This window comes from Rana temporaria, chromosome 5 (assembly GCF_905171775.1).
Source record: "Rana temporaria chromosome 5, aRanTem1.1, whole genome shotgun sequence".
NCBI lineage: Eukaryota > Metazoa > Chordata > Amphibia > Anura > Ranidae > Rana > Rana temporaria.
The window spans coordinates 293,273,317-293,297,081 of record NC_053493.1 but is presented as its reverse complement, the minus strand read 5'-3'; the positions used below and the strand labels follow the sequence as shown (position 1 = coordinate 293,297,081).

The 23,765-nt window shown below is 42.9% G+C and overlaps 1 pseudogene; it reads right to left on the bottom strand.

Annotated features, from left to right (window-relative positions):
• Window positions 1-8,908: 8,908 nt before the first annotated feature.
• Window positions 8,909-9,066, bottom strand: LOC120942238 (annotated as a pseudogene).
• Window positions 9,067-23,765: the final 14,699 nt, after the last annotated feature.

The window sequence follows — 23,765 nt, the reverse complement described above, 5'->3', positions numbered from 1 at the left end:
ATCGATGAAGGCGCCACAGTGAAAAACGGGGAAGCTGTGTTTACACACAGCTCTCCCTGTTCTTCATCGCCGGGGACCGATCGCGGGACCCCAGCGGCGATCGGGTCTGCTGGTCATGGAGCTTCGGGCCAGGTCGGCTGGGCACTTAAAGAGGATGTACCTGTACGTGCATGTGCCCAGCCGTGCCATTCTGCCGACGTATATGTGCAGGAGGCGGTCCTTAAGTGGTTAAGGGAGAATCTCTTTTTCTCTGAGCCTGATCACCAACGTCACTGGGAATAAAATAGTTAATCTTTCTTTTAATTCCCATTGACGTTGGTGATCTAGTCCATAGAAAAAAAAGTCCAAAATTTTGAGTTGTCGTCAGAACGGGAACAAAGGGAAAATCTTTCCATTGGGACATTTTTTTTTTTTTGTGACAACAGGGGATTTTCCTCACATTGAAATTACATTCTTTTTCCTGCCCATTGAGTCTGCAGAGTGAAAAGTGAAAATAAATCTCTGTGCTGGAGCAAATATCAATCTTGCCTAAAGCAGCACCCATAAACTATAATGAAGGCCATGGTGCATTTTTGGGCGTGTTTACAGAGACTTTTACAAAATGGGTGAATTTTGTCTTTAACTGCTTGCCGACCAGCGTGCAACGATATACATCAACAGCATGGCATGAACAGGCAGAAGGCCGTATATATACATCCCATTTAAGAAGCTGCATTGTGTACGCGGGCCCGTGAGCCCGACCGCGGGTTCCACGGACTCTTCCACCAGTGAATCCTCTCCCGTCAGATGCAAAACTCACCAATTCAAATTTACTTACACTCTCGTGTTCGGCGTGTAAAACATGTACAAAAAGACCTCACTGGTGGGTATAGCAGATAATCCCAGTTCCAACCAATTCACTGCCAGAAAGCTCCGCATGTAAATAAAAGAAGTGCTCAAAATGGCGTGATACCGTAAAATCGGTTTAATAACACACTTAAATCTTCAAATATAGCACTCGCATGAATCTCAAATAGAGCAATACACTGCACAGCAAACACTCGTTCAGAGATTAACCGAAAACCGAGTATATTGGACACAGCAGACCCAAGGTGTCAACTTATCGCTCTCCACCTCCTCGCTGTTCCTTCCTGGATCTCTGCTTCCTTGATACCTCACACGTTCACTTCAGATGGTTGCCGCACAGCCACGCCCTGACATGTTTCGTCATTAAAAGACTTAGTCATGGGATTGATACATTTTTGGGAATTTGTGCACATATTCACTTTTGTCACAAGATGATGTTTATGGACATTGGCATTATTTTTGAATACCTGTGAAAACGGATATTTCATCTTACATTGTTTACAGCGCTGCTTATATTTTATTACACTAATTTTAGGGTTTTAGAATGTTTATATATATATATATATATATATATATATATATATAATTTAGCAAAAAGTAAAACATATTGCATTTTTTTTCAAAATTACCACCAAAAGAAATCTCTATTTGTGAGGAAAAAAGAATGTCGATTTTGTTTGGGAGCCATGTCGCACGACCGCACAATTGTCAGTTAAATCGACGCAGTGCCGAATCGCAAAAAGTGGCCTGGTCTTTAACCAGCCAAATGGTCCGGGGCTGAAGTGGTTAATTTAGAGTTTGTGTAAATGATTGCAAATGTGCCAATGTGAGTGATTAACACCAGCCTGTTCAACAGACAAAAAGAACAAAACATATTAAAATCATTCCGGTTTATATTTTTGGAAAACAGTTAATATCCTTGCATCATTTTGAAACTGAACTAGATGTGATTTACTTGGACAGGCCAACCTCATCTTTCATTAAATATTCCTTAGCTAAAGGAAATGAAACATGTGTCCAATTTGCCTTAATTTATCATTCTGGGAAAAAATATAGTAGCCCAGACAGAATTAAATCTGCAATAAAATCAGATGCTATGTAAAACAAAGGTAACATTTGAAGGCTGAAAAAGTATAGTAATGAACACTACATTTAATAAAGGATATAAAACGTCCTTATATTCAGAAAAGGTTAGAAAGATTAAGAATGTGTACATAAGGATAGGCACAGTTATGCAATGCTATTCTATTATATTTAAGTTCAATACCTGTGTATTTACATATTTGTGTTTTTTTTCGAACAAAATGAAAGGTTTTTCCTCTAGGTTCAGCACATATTGATTAAAACTGTTTTGTGGTGTTGAAGGTAACAGTATTTTATAATATCTGAATGTAAACATTGTGGATTAAGTGTTGTGTAGTTAAAGCGGAGTTCCACCCTTCCACCATCAGTCCCCTTGAAATATATAAAAAAAACATTTGGAGGAAAAACATTTTTTTTTTTTACTTACCTGAATCGCCCTGTTGCTATGTACTCGTCCTAATCTGCCAATTCCTTCACCACAGAGATGCTAGGTCACTCCCTCCCTCGCCTGTGCTACTAAGAACTGATGATTTCTCTCCCACTGTCTTCTGGGACCTGTGTGTCCCAGAAGACAGCTGGCCATTCACACAGCACCCCACGAATAACACAAACACCATAGGAAACTGGCAGTGAAGCCGCAAGGCTCCACTGCCAGTTTCCATTAGTTAGAATGGCAGCACCTGCACCCAATCCGATGGACGGATCGGCCTCGGGGGGCCGACATCGCGGGCTCCCTGGACAGGTGTCCTTACTAAAACTGCCCCTGCATCCCTATTAGATCAATAAAAACAGAACAAAAATGGGATTTTTAAATGGTACCCAATTACACATTGAATATAGCATATGAACAATGGTAGTTTTATAATGCATAAATAGTAAAATATTGCATACAATGCACAAAACAGCACCACCCTCCAGTCTCTGACCTTTTAACATATGAATATTGACCATCACCACCCAAAATAATTGGCTAGTAAGTATCAACAATAACATGATGGGATATTCCATGAGCCTTAACTCTCTTTGGGAATCGTTGAACTTTCAGCTTCTTCAGGACTAAGGAGGTTTTCCTTCTACAATGTATACATAAATTTGTTATATGACCATAATTTGTCAAGAAATATTCAAGAGTAGATTAGTAAGATTAGAATAGCTATAAGGGAATTGAAAATATTGTTGTTTCACACAGTAAATTACAAAATGTAATAAGACAGGACAAGTATCAAAGCAACTGGCACAAAAGTCTGCAGATCCCAGCATTGCATACAAGTAAAACGTGTCAGTGTGGATGGAGGAGACCAGAAACAAAGGAGCAGACACTGGTGATTAGTGATGGACAAACATCTGATGGGACGGTTCGCGAATGCTAACCGCGAACTTTCGCAAATGTTCGTGAACTGCAAGTTTGCAGTGGGCCCCATTGACTTTAATGGTAGGCGAATATTAAAAACCTGCAGGTCATATTTGCAGCCACAAAATACTTACTAGCTGTGCACAAATAGTCCCACAACATGGACACTGACCTACCAGAAATATTAAGTGAAAAACCGGATTCATAAGTAAGTGCCGGCCATTACAGGCCCAAAAAATTAGCCGTCAGGCATTCACCTGACCGCAAACAACTTTGTATTCTGTGGCTGGAGGTACATTAAGCTATTCACAGGATACATAAGTAAGTGTCTGCCATTTCAGGCCCCAAAAATTAGCCCACAGGCATTCACCTGACCGCAAACAACCTTGTATTCTGTGGCTGGTGGTACATTAGGCATTCACCGGATACATAAGTAAGTCTTGGCCATTACAGGCCCCACAAATTAGCCCACAGGCATTCACCTGACAGCAAACAATCTTGTATTCTGTGGTACATTAGGCATTGTAACAGCACTGGTGAACGGAGTGAACCACAACTGCGGTTAGCAAGGAATTCAATGCGATTCTCTATGCGACAACTCAGTATTAGGCCCCAGGTTTGAGGGATCTATACATCATCTCTGTGTCACATAAAGAAAGGTGTTGAGCTACTAAGCATGGATGCATTACAACATGCGACCAAGGCTTAGCGTTTAAAATGTGTTCAAGGTCAATAACCCAATACACCACTACATGCAGGTGATTATCAGTAGGGGACTCCAGGCATCACTCCTAGCAACAGGAGTTTGGGGGTTCTCTACATCATATCAACCTTAGCATGTAGAGATGTATTTAGGCCACTAGGGGAGATGCTATGAAATGGCATTAACCCCTAGCATAGAAAAGTTAGAGCGAACATGTTCAACAATTAGGACAAGGCCTATAAGTATTTTATACTTCTGTCAAGCACATAGTAAATTGTATTTGTAGTAACAAGTATTAATTGCATACGAGAGATAGTTTAGCTCAGGTACTTTGAGGATACACGTATAATACACAAGTTGTACTGGCAACTAATATAAAGGTATGAGAGGCAATATAGCTCAGGTACTTTGAGAGTACATATAGTATTAGTAGTAACAAGTATTGCATATGAGATGCAATATAGCTCAGGTACTTTGAGAGTACATTTAGTATTCGTATAGCACAGGCTATCCCCCGGGGGACACGACGCTCTGCATACCTCTGGGAATTTACCCAATTTAAACTCGGCTGGCTGTTGGTTAGTTGAGGGCTATTTTTGGATCCAGGTTTGATATACCTGGTTGTAGTACATTGGGTATATGATTGTCTTGACTACATCCCCTCCTCTCCGACCCGGAATTAATGCTTATTTGCAGAACTAATCTCTACATCTATGGTGTAATCGCCAGTACAGACAGAGGGATTTTCTTTGGTGGATTTTGGAGACCTTTTCTACTATAGTTGGAACCCCCGTTTCACTATCCCTTCGGCATATGTATATGCGATTTGAAGTATTTCATGGCAATTTGGATGGCTGGCACCCATTTTTGATAATGAAATATATATTTTTCTACTGCTAAATTTCTTCTGCTCATCCTGAGGAAGCCCAAAGGCGAAACTGTTAGATGATGCACAGAGGATATTTTTCCATATCATATATCCTATATGGTTTTCTTTTATTGATCTGCTTTGTATAAATTTTGTATTTTTTGTAATAAAGTTATATGTTTTTTTACATTCCCGCCTTGCCTCTAAAGTTGCCTCTGTTTTCCAAATTTACGGATGTGGCAAATGTGAGTGCTCCCCTCTTGTCCTGTTTTTTTTGATACATATATTATTTGTAGTAACAAGTATTAATTGCGTATCCCCCCCTGGGAATTCATCCAGCATTGCGACTTCCTCATCTTCCTGCTCCTCGAGGGCTTGATCAATGACACAACGCAATGCACGCTCCAGAAAGAAGGCGTAACGTACGATGTCACTGATGGAGCCGAAGAAGAAGAATCTTGGCACCGACACTGTGCCAGAGATACATTCGCTGGCCATATAGCTCTGGGATGCCGTTCTGTGAAAAATTTCCTTTCTGGGACCTTCCATTGTGGTGTTCCAATGGCCACAAATTTTCGAAAGGCCTCCGAGTCCACCAGTGTATATGGCAGTAGTTGGCAGACTATCAGTTCCGACAAGCCAGCGGTCACCCGTTTGGCAAGAGGGTTATCCGGCGTCATTGTTTTTTTTACGATCAAACATTTGGGCCACGGAAGCCTGCTTTTTTGCAAAAAAATGTGAGGAAGGCATGATAGAAGGTGGAGTGGAGGACAATTGTGAGCATAAAGGGGAAGGAGAAGAAGAGGCTGGACAGTGAGAGCCTGGAGTGTGGCTTTCTGGGTTCTGATGGCGTTGCTCCCACTGGGCTTGGTGATGGGAGGCCAGGTGCCCTAGGTCATCCCTAGATGAGTGTTGGGCTTACCGCAACTTATGCGTTGACTGCAAAGGCTGCAGATGGCAAAACTATTGTCTGCAGCGGACATGTTAAAAAAAGCCCACACTGCAGAGCCATAGGCCGGCGTCCTGGGATCGCCAGATGTGACCGTACATGGTTGATGGCTCGCTCCTGATACATTAGGAGTCCGGTTTGTCCCTCCTGTGCAATGTAAGTTTGGCCTGCTTCTCCACCCTATCTGCTGGTCCATCTCTCCCTCTGAACTCCCCTCCTCTTCCTCTCTTGTGGGCACCCACGTGACGTCTGTAGACACGTCCATCGACGTCACCTTCCCCATCACTAACAATAGAGATCTCGGAGTAGGCAGCAACAGCGGGCACCAACCTCCTTGGGCTGATCTGAGTACTGTCGCCAGACTGCTGAGTTCCGGCCGTTGCTACCTCCTCTTCCTGATCCAATGCCAAGAATGGTTGCGCATCCGAAATGTCTTCTGATGGATCGGAAAATAATTCCTGTGACTCAAGCGGAGGGTATATGGTCGTGGTGGTGAGCCACTCAACCAAGTCTGGTGCATCCTTTGACGTAATCAAACCAACATTGTGCCACTTCACACTTTGGCTCCGGCCTGGTGCTCCTGCCCTACCACCCCTGCGGAACGGCCTGCCTCTTCCTCTGCCTGTAATTTTTTGAATGACCCTGTGACAAAAGATTCTAGAGAAGCGCAGTATATGTGGAAGAAGGTATATAACAAAATCTGTCGTTTTGGGGGGGCCACTGGTTTATCGCACCAGTTATGAAACTTTTTTTCAGGAAATTTTGTTAATGTGTGTACCCTGTTTCCCCAAAAATAAGATCTACCTTGAAAATAAGACCTAGCATTATTTTCCAGGAGGGCTGCAATATAAGCCCTACCCTGAAAATAAGCCCTAGTTAAAAATGCTTGTAAAATCCTATAATCCACAATGTACAATGTGTGTGTTTCTGTAATATAATTGCAGGGAAGAGAGCTCCGGCGGGTAACAGAAGTGCAGAGCGGCGCTATAACAAATGTATTTGGCACAATTATATTACAGAAACACACCCATTGTACATTATATACTACTTATACTACTGTAATAGGGTGGATTATAGGATTTTACAAGCATTTTAACTCAGTTCACACTGGGGGGGATTCCTGACAGGCAGGGAGACAGAGAGAAGACAGCACATTACATGGCAAGACCTACCCTGAAAATAAGCCCTACTGTGTCTTTTGTTGGCATAATTAATATAAGACCCGGGCTTATTTTCGGGGAAACACGGTAGCAGAGGTAACGCAGCGAAAGAGGCAAAAATTCAGCAGTAACCAAATACACCGCCAGTCACAATGCTGCACAATACAAATCCACCATAATATGCTTTCTGTATTCGAAAGTATATTACAAGTGCATGTTACACCTATGTACTGCAGAGCAAGTAGTACACCTATACCAGTGCTTGAATGGACTTTTGTGGACCTGTTGGGTAACGATTTGTGTCACTATAGTCTGTCCCTGCTCGAAACAGCAACCTGTCCCTACACTGACAAAAAGTATATGAATGTATTACACACCTATATACTGCACAGCATGTAGTACACCTATACCAGTCCTTAAAAGGACTTTTGTGGACCTTTTAGCTAGCTATTTGATTGGAGCAGGGACAGGCTGTATTCAAACACCAACCTCTCCCTACACAAAGCAGAATGTAAGATGGTGGCCAGATCAGGTCTATTTATAAGGTAGGGGGCATGTCCATGTGCTGAAATGTCTCAATTGGCTGTCCTGCACCACCTGATGGATGTGTCATAGGTCAAAGTTCTTCATGTAAAATAGCGGACAGCCGCGAACATCGCCAGATGTTTGGCGCACCGCGAATGACCAAAGTTCGCCACAAAATGACCACCGGGCGAACCGCCAGGCCATCTCTACTGGTGATATATATTTTTTGAATGAAAAAGTATATCAAAAATTGAAACGGTGTACCATAAAAAAATTATACCTGCCAAACCTCACCTTTTTAACATTGTTTTGATTCCAACTCCAATGTGGTGCAACATAAGTGGATAAATCCTGTCTGTGCCTGTGACCCAAGGCTGAGTCTCCATGCTCTCTTATATAGACTGTCCAAATACCCCCCATATCGCCACCACACAATGTTGCAAGCTCCATCCACCCAAGCTGCATGCAGTTAAGCCTGTGGCGTGCATAACACAACCCAAAAACGTCACCTGGTGCAGGAAAAAATGTGCACACACATAAAGAGTGAAACACAAAAAACTGTGACGGGTGCTGCGTCAAATGGTCCTCCGAAAAGGACCCAACCCTGACCCCCCGGGCCGTTAGGCTCCTGGCAGAGTCGAGAGTAATCTGTGGTCCGTGCAGCCGAAGCCGACATGGACCCAACTTCCTTGGAGGGTCTGCCGAAACAGAACCCTCCTCGGTGAGGCTCCCCTGAAGGGAGACCCCATGAGAGCAGACGAACTAAGCCAGAAGGCCATGTCCACCCAGTCCCAAGACGTTCAGGGCTGGCCCGAGGACCGGCACCCTACTAATCACACATAAAGTGCAAGTGCACCAACAAAAAAGACGTAACATGACAAACGGGGGAAAAATTTTAATTAAAGTGGGGGAAAAGGAAGGTGGGAAAGGTGAGTGGAAAGTGGCCACCGTGCAATACGATGGCCAGCCCTCCGGCCAGGAACAAAAATTCCCCTGGTCCTAGCCAAAAGGCTAGGACCCTAGAGGCAGTTGTCAAAAAAGGTGTGTGTGGAGATCGTGACCAAAGTGCCATACGGTAAGTGCCCCTTTCAAACACTTGTGCAATGTATGGCACCCCTGGACTGCCACTCCAGGGGCACTATCTCCACAGGCTTTTCAACAGACCCTGACCCCCGGCCTGGACCAGCAGCACCCTTTTCAGCAAGGAAGGTAGGAGGAGAGATTGGGGAGAGCCCACCTCAGCAGGCTACTCCTAAAACCCCCATCCCTCCCACCTAATCACGTTCGGGAAATACTAACCGCTCCACCCCATGAAAAGAGGAGCAAGGGTTCTCTCCCGAACAACTGACTGGGGCAGGCACCACCAAACCCAGGCCAGAAGCCCAGCCCTCCAGCTTCGACCTCATGCCTCTTTCTCCAAATCAGAAGGTTTCCACCTCCACGCCAGCAGGCTTAGCGTCTGCCAACCGCCATCCCTTTCCCCCTTGCCGAGTACTAGGGACGGTTAGCATAGCACCACCTACTGGCAACTGATAAGAACAGATACTAAACTTGATCTTAGCCAAAAGGCTGAGAAGCTTGGGCACGCCATGTGATGTTTTTACACAACTAGAAAATATGCATCACGCGGACTGTACAGCAGATAGAAAAAGCCTCCCACTGACACACTTCAACACTCTCAGCTCATGGAGACGATGACACAGTAGGTAGGTGTGCTGGATGAAAGATATCAAACCCTGGGACAGATCAAGTCAAATTTCGCTAAACTAGGGGGATCCTGCGAGCGTGTCCATGTTGACACCCACAGAAACACACTGGCACACTACTACATGCATGCAGCCTAGGAACCATATAACCTGTTTCAAAGATTAATCAAATAAATATGCTCAGTCAACAGAAGCAATATAACTATAATTTAGACAAATTATAATAAATTACAAAAAAAAAAACTAACAAACTGGAATGGTTGGTAACTAATGGCCTCGTTAAGACCCGGCAAATGGGTTGCCTCAAAGGGGTTGTTAAGGTTCGTCTTTTATTTTCTAAATAGGTTACTTTAAGCTAGTGCATTGTTGGTTCACTAACCTTTTCTTTCGATTTCCCTTCTAAATGTTTTTTTCTTTGTTTGAATTTCTCACTTCCTGTTTGTCCTCGGTAAGCTTTCCACCATCATCTGAGCGGTGGAAAGTCATTTAGAACAGTTTACTGAACACCTTACTGAGGAGAAACAGGAAGTGAAAAATACAGACAAAGAAAACAAAGAAAAAAAAATTTAGAAGGGAAATCGAAGGAAAAGGTAAGTGAACCAACAATGTACTAGCTTTAAGGAACCTATTTAGAAAATAAAAAACTAACCTTTGCAACCCCTTTAAATCTATACAGTATATCCATCTCATATCATGTTAATAAAGTATTTGATTAAAATTTCCACCTCTTGGGTCTGGGTGGACCATATCAAGGGCTATGATACATATGCATATGCATGTGGTGTTGTAATGGTGATGGTAATAGTAGTAAATCTTAGCCATCACATATGGGCAGAAGGCCCCATGTGACCTACACATGAGGCATACTTCATGCGAAACACTTAAAATAATTCCTGTTTTATTGCACTGGATAATACCCAAATGTTCTTAGTACAGTATTAGGTTTCTTTGAACACAGCCTGCTGTCAGTTGGATGTGCATTTTGGTAGGCGTATATTAATAGGATTGTGTTTTTCATCCATTCAGGTACATTCCATTTGAATGCCCTTATGAACACATTCAAAATAATCTGTTCATTGTAGCTCTGCCAAAGTATAATATTGTATTTCAAAAAACGATCTCTAAATTCTGATCTGTAATAATAAATCTTATCTTTTCCACCCAAATGCGCAGAAGGGAACAGCTAATATACAAGGGATGGCTGTAAAAAGTATGACTTGATACATTTGATCCCTGGCTGTTCTTTTTTTTTTTTCTCAGTTTAAAGTAAACATTGGGCATCAAAACCATAATGGTAATTATCTAGGCTATGCACACTTAAAGAATGCAAGGTTATTGCAGACAAGAGGGTAAATATCACAGCAAAACATGCTAAAGAATGTGATGACACACCAACAATTGCTTCAATATAGTTTTTTTTTATCTCACACATTCTACAAATCACTGAACAACTCAGTAACATAGTAATCAAATGGTTGTTCAAACTCTTAGAAATTCTGGATATAGCCCTACAGAACTGACATTGCACAGCCAACATGGGCTTACATGCTGCTTCTCTGCAGACAGGAAACAGGAGCTTTATTTAGGGAAAAGACATAGAGCATACCATAGATGCACCTGTAAACTTATAAACACTGCCTGGTTAAAAAACATGTAAGGTAGTTGCACAAAATATATTCTGTATTTCAACACACACACTCTCCTTTTACAGCAGCAATCTTAAAACATATGTATAGCTAAACCTTTTTTTTTTGTGTGTGTGTGTGTGTATTTTACATACAATAGGGAATAGATAAGAACAGAAAATTGAATATCAAATACTTACCACAATTTTCCTTTGCTTACTGACTCCATGTCAGCACGCACATGGGTAAGGGCCCTGCCCACCCCCACAATGATAGGACATTTAACTTATAAATTTTAGCACCTGAGCCAGCACCACGTTCTGTAACTAGCACTCCAAACGTGCGGGCACGTGTGCTGACATGGAGCCAGTCAGGAAAGGAAAATTAGATAAAGAGAAAACTGCGCCCAAAAATATATACTAGCAACCAAAGGCTATATATGAATAAAAAATGAATGGGGATGAGGCCCAGACTGGCCATAGGGCAAACCGGGCATATGCCCGGTGGGCCGTGGCGGCCTGCGAATGGCCCTCGGTGGACCGCATGTCTCCCCAGGGGTGTACCAAGGGGTTGCAGGCTGAGAGGGGATGCCCAGTTTACCTAATAGCAGAGATCCCCCAGAGAGAGATGAGCTGGGCGTATCCTCCCTCTGCTGCCTGCACGACCAGTTAGAGGAGAGGAGCTGCTTCTATTCCTCCCCCTCCTCTCCTCCTGTATCTTCCCCGACAGACACTGTTCTGCTGCGTAAGGGATGTGGGCGGGAAGATTCAAGCTAAAGCCAAACATAAAAAAAAAAGATGGAGTCTGATATCCATCCATCCATCCAGTCCCTCCTGCCTCTGAGTGAGTACTGTACACTGATTTTTATCTATCTTTTTTCCTTCCCTTCTTTCTATCTTTCTTCCTTTCCTTCTTTCTATCTTTATCTTTCTATCTATCTATCTATCTATATCTATATCTTTCTTTGTATCTATTTTTCTTTTTCTCTCTCTCTGTCTATCTATATTTCTTTATCTCACCCCACATCCCATCATTAAAGTGCAGTCTCTGTCCACAAGTAGAACCACTGGATGACACATGCTTGGAGAGATTATAGCAACTATACGATCTGAGGTTACACTGTTGGGGCTCCTGTCATCCAGTGGTTCTACTTGTGGACGGAGACTGCACATTTCATTGCTGTTTAAACCTGCCATTTCGGTATCCGTTGCACTGCTAATTGGCTTATGCTTCCAAAGTGTCTTGAAACATTTGTTTCTTAATGACACTTTTTTGATTTGTCTACCTCCCTTTCCTTTGTGGCCTACAAGAAATAAGTAATTTGCCAAGAAGGGCCACATTTGTACAGGCCGAGTATCGCCTTGGTTGTGGCTGTGAGTAATGACCAGACTCATCACGCTTCTGAGGTGGTTGAAGTTGAAGCAGAGAGACGGGATACATTGTGACTGGAATGATGCATTTCCTTGATCTGCATCCATGTCTTGAATAGGGATGAGCCCGATGTTACTTAAGTTCGACTCGAACATCGGGTGTTCGCCTGTTCGCTGAAAAGCGAACAATTTGGGGTGTTCACTGCAAATTTGAAAGCCGTGGAACACCCTTTAAAAGTCTATGGTACAAAACAAATGTGCTAATTTTAAAGGTTAATATGTAAGTTATTGCCTTAGAAAGTGTTTGGGGACCCGGGTCCTGCCCCAGGGGACATGTATCGATGCAAAATAAGTTTTAAAAACTAAAGTTTTTTTCGGGAGCAGTGATTTTAATAATGCTTAAAGTGAAACAATAAAAGTGAAATATTCCTTTAAATTTCGTACCTGGGGAATGTCTATAGTATGCCTGTAAAGTGGCGCATTTTTCCAGTGTTCCAGTGTTGGCTAGGCAAATCTAGCTTTGGCTCTTTCTGCAATGAAGGGAGCAGTGATTGTTTGGTCCAGCCTATCCAGGGTCTCACAGGTTGGGAGTTTGATTGCTTCACCCTGCCTTTGGAAGAACATTCCAGAGCTTAGGGCAAGAGATTCAGCCTGAATATTTATCGGGTTCTGGGCAATCCCTGGAGTGGAAGTTCCAAGAATGTAGATATCATCTAGTTTGAAACACTGGACAGCAAGGTTCCTTCTCCCCAGGAGGGTTCTGAAGGTTCAGGGTCTGCTGCCAGTAGACTGAACAACTACTTTAGAAGGCCTCCGAGGTGGCCTCCACTTTTACCTACAGGTAAGCCTATATTAAGACTTACCTGTAGGTGCTGGAAAGATCTAAACCTCCAAGGTTTAGGAGATATTTACAATAAAGCCGTGCGCCGATGTCTTCGGCACATGCACACTTTAGAAAGAGTATGATCGTGCCCTTTCTAAAGGGTTCTTGCCGTGACTGGTGGCTCCCTCGCGCATGTAGGAGTGACATCACGCGACTCCGGTCAGTCACATACCTGGAGTACACAGCTGCAAAAGGAAGAGGGGTGAAGATGGACACTTCCAGCCAGTGGGGACAGCGGTGACTGCGCAGGCTTCGGTTTCAGGTAAGTGACACATAATGGGCTACTATGCGATGCATAGTAGCCCATTATGCTTTAACTTTGCAGGGAAATAAAGAGGAAGTAAAACCCATCATGGTTTACTTCCTCTTTAAAAGGATTTTGTTGAGAGCTGATTGCAAAATCACACCACAAAAGGGACTGTGTCCACGAGGGCCCCATCGGTTCGTTTTCCATCGGGGCAGTGGCGTGCACGCGCCTACACGGTGGGAAATTCAAAGTGATGTAAATATGAATGACTGAATGAATGACTTGTATAGCGCTACACATGCAAACTGAATCGCCTCTAGGCGCTTTTTCCAGTAAATATACGTTACTTTGCCCAGCCGTGGCATTCTGCCGACGTATATAGGCGTGAGCTAAAATGCAAATGAAAACAGTTGTTTTTAGCCCAGGATGTGAGATTTGCTAGGGATGTGGTTCAAATTTTAGGGGTAGAGAAATGAAACTTTATTATTTGGAACCCTATGATGAGTAAGCTACAGTTTGTTATCGTGAAGGGAAGGGGAGAGGGCAAAATAATCCAGATTGTGGTATCTGCAGAACTAAGACTAGAAGTGTTAAATTCAGTGGCATGTTGTACATATTTATTGCAGAAAAACACAGTTGACATTACTGACACTTATTTTCAGCAATTTTTTCCTCTTTTCATACTGAGATTCATAAATCTTATGGAAATAGTTAAAAAAAAATGTTTTTGCTTGGTTAGTCTTCTTCTTTATAACATTCCTGTGTCCTAAGTTTCCAAATACTTGGCATCTTTGAACAAGACTGTGGAAAATATTATATTTTTTAGTTTCAACCAAAATTTGTTTTTAGAAATCCCTCATAAATGTCAAGGTCAAACTTACTCCTGTATCTCTTGTGAGAATCACAATATATAAATACCATAGCAAACAAACAGGCAAAAGAGCAATACTATGGTAAATTTATATAGCAATGAATCTGACAATTGCCAAACATTCACTGGAGGTGCACCTTCCTGGGAAATGTATTTTAAAGTACAGTAATTGATTCACCACCAGTAAATGTTGGTGAAAATTCAATTCACTGCTTTAAAAGTATGCTCCTCATAAATGTGCAGCAGAGGTTCAAAAGACGGAATCCCACAGAGGTGCAAACTATTTTTTACTGTCAGTGCATAATGCTCCTTTTTTGAATGTCCTTCAAGCAGAATGTAATCTATAAGATGATGAAATGTATCCCGTTGTGTACAGCATGCGCTCCTTTGGAAATGTTTAATGAAGACTAAATGAACTGTAAATATTGTTTATTATTCCAGGGAAACGCATGGAAATTAGGTCGCCCCAGCTTTCATTCTGGCACACTGTGATTTAAATAACTTTGTCACCTAGATAAAAAGTGATGTGCAAACAGGAAAATATTGCCATGTATTACAATGTAAGACTAAGCTATAAATAAAGAGGACCTATCATAACAACATAAATAAAAAACACAACAACAATTTTGTACCGCTTTAATTTTTATCGTCACAACAACCTTTTACTTGGCTGGGCTCCAGTGAATGAATAACACACTGAATTTTTGAATTACTGGTACAAGTGGTGATTCAAACAGGGCAGGTGGTATTTAGGCATTGCAACGGTTGTTATAGAGGTGCTCAAATGAGTTGAAAATTATTGAGCGGTGCACAGTGAGTAGCTACTCCTTGGTCCAAGGCAGCATGGCAGCCATGGCCGCTACTTCCCTTAATTAACCACCTTTGTACTAAATTACTTTCAATTTTCTTTTTCCCAATAGTTTTTATTGGGATTTTGCAGTTTTGAATGAACGAATGAATGAATGAATGAATGAAAAACGTATAAAGCGCGGCGCATGCGAACTGAATCGCTTCTGGGCGCTAGTTGTTCGTGTCTCATGACATCAAAAGAGCAGAGTTTTGATCTGTCTTCTGAAAGTCAGGTGGTTTTCCTCCAACCGAGTTTTAATACAAAACAAACAAAAAAAAGGAAAAAACAACCACATAAAGACATGCACATGCAGTCACAGTATACAAGTAAGCTTCCAACCATGGAATAACTATGTCTTATTCAACTTTCTATGCACTATAAAGCTGTACTTGTGCAAGAGAAGCTCCATTGATTTTTTCATTGTCAGTGTTGTTCGGGTGCTAGCTAAATAAGCAGAGGTAGCCGAGGACAGAAATCATTCTAACATTTATGTTGAAATGTTGCATTGTTACTGGTTCACTTGAATGGGCAAGGGAGGTGGAGGAGCAGTGTATACACCACTCCCGCACTGCCCCAACCCTCCCCAAACCGTACCAGGCCACATGCCCTCAACATGGGGAGGATGTCCCCATGTTGATGGTGACAAGGGCCTCATCCCTACAACCCTTGCCCGGTGGTTGTGGGGGTCTGCGGGTGGGTGGCTTATCGGAATCTGGAAGCCCCCGACGTTTAAAACAACGTTTTTCAAAACCCGCGCATGCTCAGAAGCAAGTTAGGACGAGAGTTTGAATGGAACAGAGTGCCGTCGTACGTGCTGAACGTAACCGCGCTTTGCTAGAGCTTTTGGAAAAAACGATGGTGTGTATGCTACGTCATTTTTTAAAATGAAGTTTGAAAAACGTTGTTTTTTTTCATGCTAAAAAACTTTTTTTTTTCATCACAAAAAACGACCGTCTGTACGTGGCATTACATTCTCACATTCTCCAGGACTGAAGCTAACCTTTAATAATAAGGAATGTCCACACAAGCAACCTTAACGGTTTTACTGTAGTAGCAACATTTCTTGAACCATTACAACATTTCCTTTAGTTCTATAGCTTTGCATACAGAATGCAGTTCAGTGATATAACAGTTTAACATTAGATCATGGAGTGTCTGGCTAACTTTCCCAAACTCCTCCTCGTAGGTCTTCCATTAGTGAGACCTCTCTCTTAGGCCCTGTACACACGACCGGATCTATCCGCTGAAACTGGTCCGACGGACCAGTTTCAGGGGACAGATCCGGTTGTGTGTAGGCCCGAGCGGACAATTGTCCGGCGGATCGGACAGTTTCCAGCGGACCAAAATTGGTTAGCACGCTAACCAGGGGCGGACTGACAACTCATGGGGCCCCTGGGCAATAGGAGATTATGGGGCCCCCTTGCTTAAAGATGGCTACCACGCCAGGAGGCAGGGCAGCTAAAATCTCTGGGTTTTCACATCAAAAACATGTCGGTTTTAGACAAATCAGGGACAGATGTAATAAAAAACACACATTTTTACATACTGTCCCTGGTTTTATTGAACCTGGCAACCCTGATGGGGCCCCCTAGTGGCATGGGGCCCTCGGGCAGTCCCCGAAAGCTTCAATGACTCACCGTACAGACTCACCGGACACGTCTGACCGACCGCCATCCCTCGCATGCGTCGTACTAATTCGACGCATGCATGGAAGCTTTGACCTTCCAGGGCCGCCCACGTTGCCGCGTCATCGTCGCGGCGACGGCGCGGCCACGCCCCGCGTATTGTTTACGCGCGGATTTCTGTCTGATGGTGTGTACAACCATCAGACAGAAATCCGGCAGCGGACGCAGCGGATATGTCCGCTGAAAACGGTCCGGCGGACTGTTTTCAGCGGATAGATCCGATGATGTGTACGGGGCCTTAAAGTCCTATGGCCTATCTTGAAGGTGCTCTCTTTCCCAGGCTACATACTTACATGGTGTATATCAGGGGTAGCCTGTTCCCATCGTTCCCAAGACACCTCCCATTCCATTTTTATAAGGACACCACACTCTACTGACTTGCCACTACCAAAGGAGGTTCCTTACTAAAATGGGTACTAACCCCTGCTTACATGCTTGTTGTGGTACACTGCAACGCAGGGGTGTTGTAAAAGAGCATTGGGTGGCCATTGAATGAATGGCTGCTACCACATTACTTAAGACTCAGTAAGTGTCACTTTATTAGTGTGACAACTTACTGCTGTCTTAAAGTAGGATGAGTGATTGTAATATTACCACATCCCCTAGGTATGTTTCCAATAGCAGTGAGGAGAGCATCTTACCTGAGGAAGTCAATCTGTCTGGGCCTCTAATTCTGCCCACTCTACAGTTGCACCTTTTAGTACAAGCTGTGGGCACACATTTGAAAAAAAAGGAAAGGCAACTCTCTCTTCTCAGACACCTATGAATGAAGTAAGTCTCCTTTCCTCCCTTTTGCTCCCACTGCTGTGATGCATCATGAGAACAAACAGGAAAGCATGAAAGGAATACCTTTTTCTGCACTCTCTGATAAATACCCAATCTTAGCAAAACTATACATTTTGCATCCAAAGCTAGTTTTTTGGGGTGCTAGATGTTTTCAGGCACAAGCAAACCCAGCACTCAACTTTCCTTTGCTTGGCTTTCATAAAGGGGTTGTAAAGGTTTGTTTTCTAGTTTCTAAATAGGTTCCTTTAAGCTAGTGCATTGTTGGTTCACTTACATTTTCCTTTGATTTCCCTTCCAAATATTTTTTTTCTTTGTCTGAATTTCTCACTTCTTGTTTCTTCTCAGTAAGCTTGCTCCCATCATCCGAGCCGTTCTGGCTGGGGGTTAGTCAGCCAGTACAGCTTACTGAGGAGGAACAGGAAGTGAGAAATTCAGACAAAGAAAAAAAACATTAAGAAGGGAAATCAAAGGAAAAGGTAAGTGGACCAACAATGCACTAGCTTAACCACTTAAGGACCCCCTACTGACGATATAGAATGGCACGGCTGGGCACAGGCACGTACAGGTACATCGCCTTTAAGAGCCCAGCCGTGGGCACACCTTCCCCATTCTTCTGTGTGGCAGTGACACTCATCATCTGTTCCCTGATATAGGGAACGACGATCAGTGATGTCACGCCTACAGCCACGCCCCCCTACAGTAAGAATCACTCCCTTAGGGCACACTTTACCCCTTAGCGCCCCCTAGTGATTCACTCCTTCACTGCCATTGTCATTTTCACAGTAATCGGTGCATTTTTATAGCACTTTTTGCTGTCAAAAAGACAATGGTTCCAAAAATGTGTCAAGAGTCTGATGTGTCCGCCATAATGTCGCAGTCACGAAAAAAAACAATGATCGTCGTCATTACTAGTAAAAAAAAAAATGTTAATAAAAATGCCATAAAACTATCCCCTATTTTGTAAACGCTATAAATTTTGCGCAAAGCAATCAAACGCTTATTGCGATTTTTTTACCAAAAATATGTAGAAGAATACATATCGGCCTAAACTGAGGGGAAAATATGTTTTTTTTTTATATCTTTTTGGGGGATATTTATTATAGCAAAAAGTTAAAAATATTGAATTTTTTTCAAAATTGTTGCGCTAGTTTGGTTTATAGCGCAAAAAATAAAAACCGCAGAGGTGATCAAACACCACCAAAAGAAAGCTCTATTTGTGGGAAAAAAAATTTGTTTGGGAGCCACATCGCACGACCGCGCAATTGTCAGTTAAAGCGATGCAGTGCCGAATCGCAAAAAGGGGCCAGGTCCTTTACCTGCATAATGGTCCGGGTCTTAAGTGGTTAAAGGAACCCTTTTTAGAAAATAAAAAACAAACATTTACAACCCCTTTAATTCTATTATATTCAAATTTCTATCCATAATCTAGTCTGGAGAACAGACAAGGAAACATATTTGTTTTCACCATCCTGCATGCCTTGCATTTCTTTTCCAAGCTGTTTAATGAAGCTACGTATGCAGAATATAAATACTTCTGCCTTTTTTGCTCAATAGTCTGGTTCCTTGGATCGTTGCTCTTTCAGAGGCACATTCCAGTGTTGTTACATGTGCTCAAGTTGTGAAATCATCTCACATGAAAGGGGAAATGTTCCGTAGCATGTGTATTAATGTGTCACATTATCTGAAGCAGTTCTTCACGCTGTCCATATAGAAAATATCAGTTGACAAATTGTACACCAGTTGATCATGATATGGATAAAAGGGTTTACAAGCAGAACGTAGCCATCCTGCAGGGAACAGATTTTTACATAGATAAAGTAAACTGAATTGCACGATTTTTAAATTTTTTCACCTGGATAGCATCGATTACAACATATGGTGGTAATTAAGGTTGGCAGCTTACATTCTCTCATTGCAAGCATGCCTTAAGTGTTCCTAAACCCAGGACCCTGCATTCACTATATCTGGCCACACAGAACATGGAAATGCAACTATTTTAGTAAATATAAACTGCTAAATACCTTTTGTAGCATTACCCCCGGAGGAGCTGCTGGTTGTTTTGGGTGGCACATTTACCTTGTGGCTCCTCCGAATTCCTAGGGGTGAATGATGCGTATTGCATTTAGTCAGGGGAGGGCTGGCAGCCTTAGGCCTTGGGGGCAAGTCCAGTCAAGTGGCCCATAGAGCGTGGAAAAGTGATGGATCGAGGAAAACAGTCTAAGATTTTTCATGATCACAAGAGTCTGCACAGAGGCCCCCCTTACATCAGAGTCCGCACAGAGGCCCCCCTTACATCAGAGTCCGCACAGACCCCATATACATCAGATCTGATGTAAGGGGTGTTCTGGGAAACTTGATTTAAGGGTGCATGCTGTGGTCTATTGTGTAAAGAGGGTCTCTGCTCACCAAAGCCTGCCCCCCTCCCCTTTAACAAAGTCCACAGAGCACCCTTTTTATACACTGGGAGGCAGGAGAGACTAGAGATGGTGAGCTTACCATGATGGAGGCTGAGGCGCAGGCAGGCTGTCTGATGCTTTTTTGGGTTCAAACTTCCTGTCCAGTGCCCACACATGCCCGGGGAGTGTGGGCAGGGCAGATTCAGAAGGAGGAGGAGCAGATAAGCTCTATCTCTCCTCGTGTCTGTGCAGAGAGAGGAGGGGATGTCAGCGTTGGTGTGCGCTGAGGCGGAGCTATGTGTAAGACGAGACATAGCTCAGTTCTGCAGCCATCTACCTCGAAGCTGACACAGGCACAGCTGCACAGTGGGAGGTGAGCAGCAGCCGTGACCTGTGTTAACAGAGCTCCAGCAGGCATATTCCTGCTCTGCAAAAACAGCATTTGGTAGTGGCGGCCGGTGGCTGTGCCTAGTGTGACCAGCCCGGGGGGAGATTTCCACCCTGCCCCCCCTGCCAGCCCTCCCCTGCATTTAGTAGAAGTAAAGGAATGTCCACAACAGGTGTTCTTTGCTGTGCTCTTTATTACCCAGCCGCGTAAAAACAATACACTTGTGTTGAGGAAAATAAAGTTGAAGAAGAAAAGAGAGCAGCAGACCTTTCTGTTGGGCTGGGGTCCCATTTGGATTGGTCTGGGTAGATGACAGGACCCCAAACTTCACTGCCATAAAGAAGAATTGGGGTGATGACGCTATCAAATATTCTGAGCCAGACTCTCACGGTTGGTTTTAGGTGGTACAGCCAACCCTGCATTAACTATATCTTGTCTCCCACAGTACACAGAACAAGGAAATGCAATTATTTTAGCAAAATATAAACTACTAAATACCCTTTCTCTTTAGCAGTATATATAGCAGTCGTGTGACTTCTGTGTGTGCTGAAAGCTTGTAGGAGTTTTCATTCTACTCTGACTGTCCTATCTGTCTGCACAGTGCTGATTGGCCCTGTGCTGATCACATGCACCCTTCCAAGAATAAAAAAGCTCTACTTTAGCAATACCCACCAATACCCACCAAACTGAGCATGTGCAGATTGCCCCCAAGGCTCTTTACTATGAGCAGATGGATTGGGGATTGTGGAAGAATGTTCAAATTATTATGAGTACATGGGGCTTACACATTGTTGAAGGGTAAGAACACATGGGCATTTTTTTCATCTTAGCTTGTCAATGCTAGTCTAAAGAGTATTAATTTAAGCAAGCTTTCACAAAGCATTAAGCTCCAACTTGGGAGTATTGAATTTAGATCATAATTGAAGTGTTGGCTGTAACTTTACAAAGCTGGCATTAACGATAACATGCTTCAACAAGTCTTTAGCAAGTTCTGGAAAACTATTAGGCTGTTCAGTCCAAATGCATACTAAATGATTAGTAATTTCCAGATGAATCTTGCTAAAGGTTTACTCAGTAAACATTTGCACACTGAAATATTTTGTTTTAGAATTTCGTTTTCGTCCGAAAAATACATTTATTTAGTTACTCCCGAAATTGTTATTTATTTTTGTTTCGTTAAAAAATGCATTAGTCCGAAAATCAGAATTCGGCTCCCAGAACTCAGCGGGAGCCAATCGGCAGGCATAGGGCATCTCGCGCATGCGCCGTAGGGAACCGGGCAGTGAAGTCGGAGCGTTTCACTTCCTGGTTCCCTCACCGAGGATGGCGGGGGGGCAGCAGAGTGACGAGCGATTGCTCGTCCTCTGCTGCGGACGGCGCTGGACTCCAGGACAGGTAAGTGTCCTAATATTAAAAGTCAGCAGCTGCAGTATTTGTAGCTGCTGGCTTTTAATATTTTTTTTTTTTCAGCGGACATCCGCTTTAAGGTTGAATCTGTCATTGAAGGCTTATGGTGTCTGTCGAATGTTTTAACCACTTAAGGACCGCCTCCTGCACATATACGTCGGCAGAATGGCACGGCTGGGCACAGGCACGTACAGGTACGTCGACTTTAAGAGCCCAGCCGCGGGTCGCTCTGTGACCGCGGGACCCGCGGACCCAATCGCCGCCGGTGTCCCGCGATCGGTCACAGGAGCTGAAGAACGGGGAGAGGTGTGTGTGTAAACACACCTTCCCCGTTCTTCACAGTGGCACTGTCATTGATCATCTGTTCCCTGATATAGGGAAAGACGATCAATGACGTCACACGTCCAGCCCCGCTCTCCTACAGTTAGAAACACATATGAGGTCACACTTAACCCCTACAGTGCCCCCTAGTGGGTTAACTCCTAAACTGAAATTGTAATTTTCACAGTAATCAATGCATTTTTATAGCACTTTTTGCTGTGAAAATGACAATGGTCCCAAAAATGTGTCAAAATTGTCCAATGTGTCCGCCATAATGTCGCAGTCATGAAAAAAATTGCTACCATTAGTAGTAAAATAAAATTATTAATAAAAATGCCATAAAACTATCCCCTATTTTGTAAACGCTATATATTTTGCGCAAACCAATCGTTCAATGCTTATTGCGATATTTTTTTACCAAAAATGGGTAGAAGAATACGTATCGGTCTAAACTGAGGAAAAAAAATATTATATCTTTTTTGGGGATATTTATTATAGCAAAAAGTAAAAAATATTGAATTTTTTTCAAAATTGTTGCTCTATTTTTGTTTATAGCGCAAAAAAATAAAAACCGCATAGGTGATCAAATACCACCAAAAGAAAGCTCTATTTGTGGGAAAAAAAGGACGCCAATTTTGTTTAGAAGCCACGTCGCACGACCGTGCAATTGTCAGTTAAAGCGACGCAGTGCCGAATCGCAAAAATGGGCAAAGGTCCTTAACCTGCATTTTGGTCCGGGTCTTAAGTGGTTATGAAGATTCGACAGAGCAGCTAAACTGTATGACACTGCAATAGTACATTTCCGGTCGATTGTTCCGCCTACAAGCTATAGAAGAATTCTAATGTTGTATGACACTAGTAATATATAATTATATTTTTAAATTATTACTAGTCAACCAACATTCAAATTCTTTTATAGCCTATGGGCCGAGCATTTGACAGGAAATGTGCGATTGCAGCGTCATACAGTTTAGCTGCTTGTCGAATGTTCTTAGAACTTTCGACAGACACCATACCTTCAATGACAGATTCGACGAAGCAGTGAAAAACATACAAACGTCGAAAGTTCGCTGTTCATGACGAATGGTCTACCCCAACACTGAGTGAGAGTGAGTGAGAAACTTATATAGCGCAACACATGCAAACTGAATCGCCTCTGGGTGCTTAGTATCCTTTCCCTACTGTACTTTTGCCCTCAGAAAAGATGGGTTTTGAGTTTTTTTCTGAAGGCCAGGTGATTCACCTCCAACCGGATGCTGGTTGGTAGAGCTTTCTATAGTCTAGGTCCATGGATTCCAAATCTTCATTCTCCTTTGGACTTGTATCTGGCTTTGGATATCTGGAGTAGATTTTGGTTGGTGGATCGCAGAACACGATTGGGGTTGTGACATTTAAATTTTTCGCATAGATATTGGAGGGCATTTCCTTGAACACACTTATGTGTCAGACAGAGTGCCTCAAAAGTGATTCTGTCTTTTACTGGCAATCAATGAAGGGATCTCACTGTTGGTTATGCACATTCGACCGTAGATTCGATGGACAAAGATTGCTATTGTTGGCGTCATGTCGAATCTCCTATCTATATCGAACTGTTGTCGCAACGAAAATGAAAATAAAGCATTTTTTTATGTCGGATCTTTCGGATTTCGGATTCTGCGCGTTCACTTTCGTTTTTAGAGTTGAAAATATATTTATTGGTATTTTAACAAATGAAACAAACAACATGAGGTGTCACAATCCAAGAA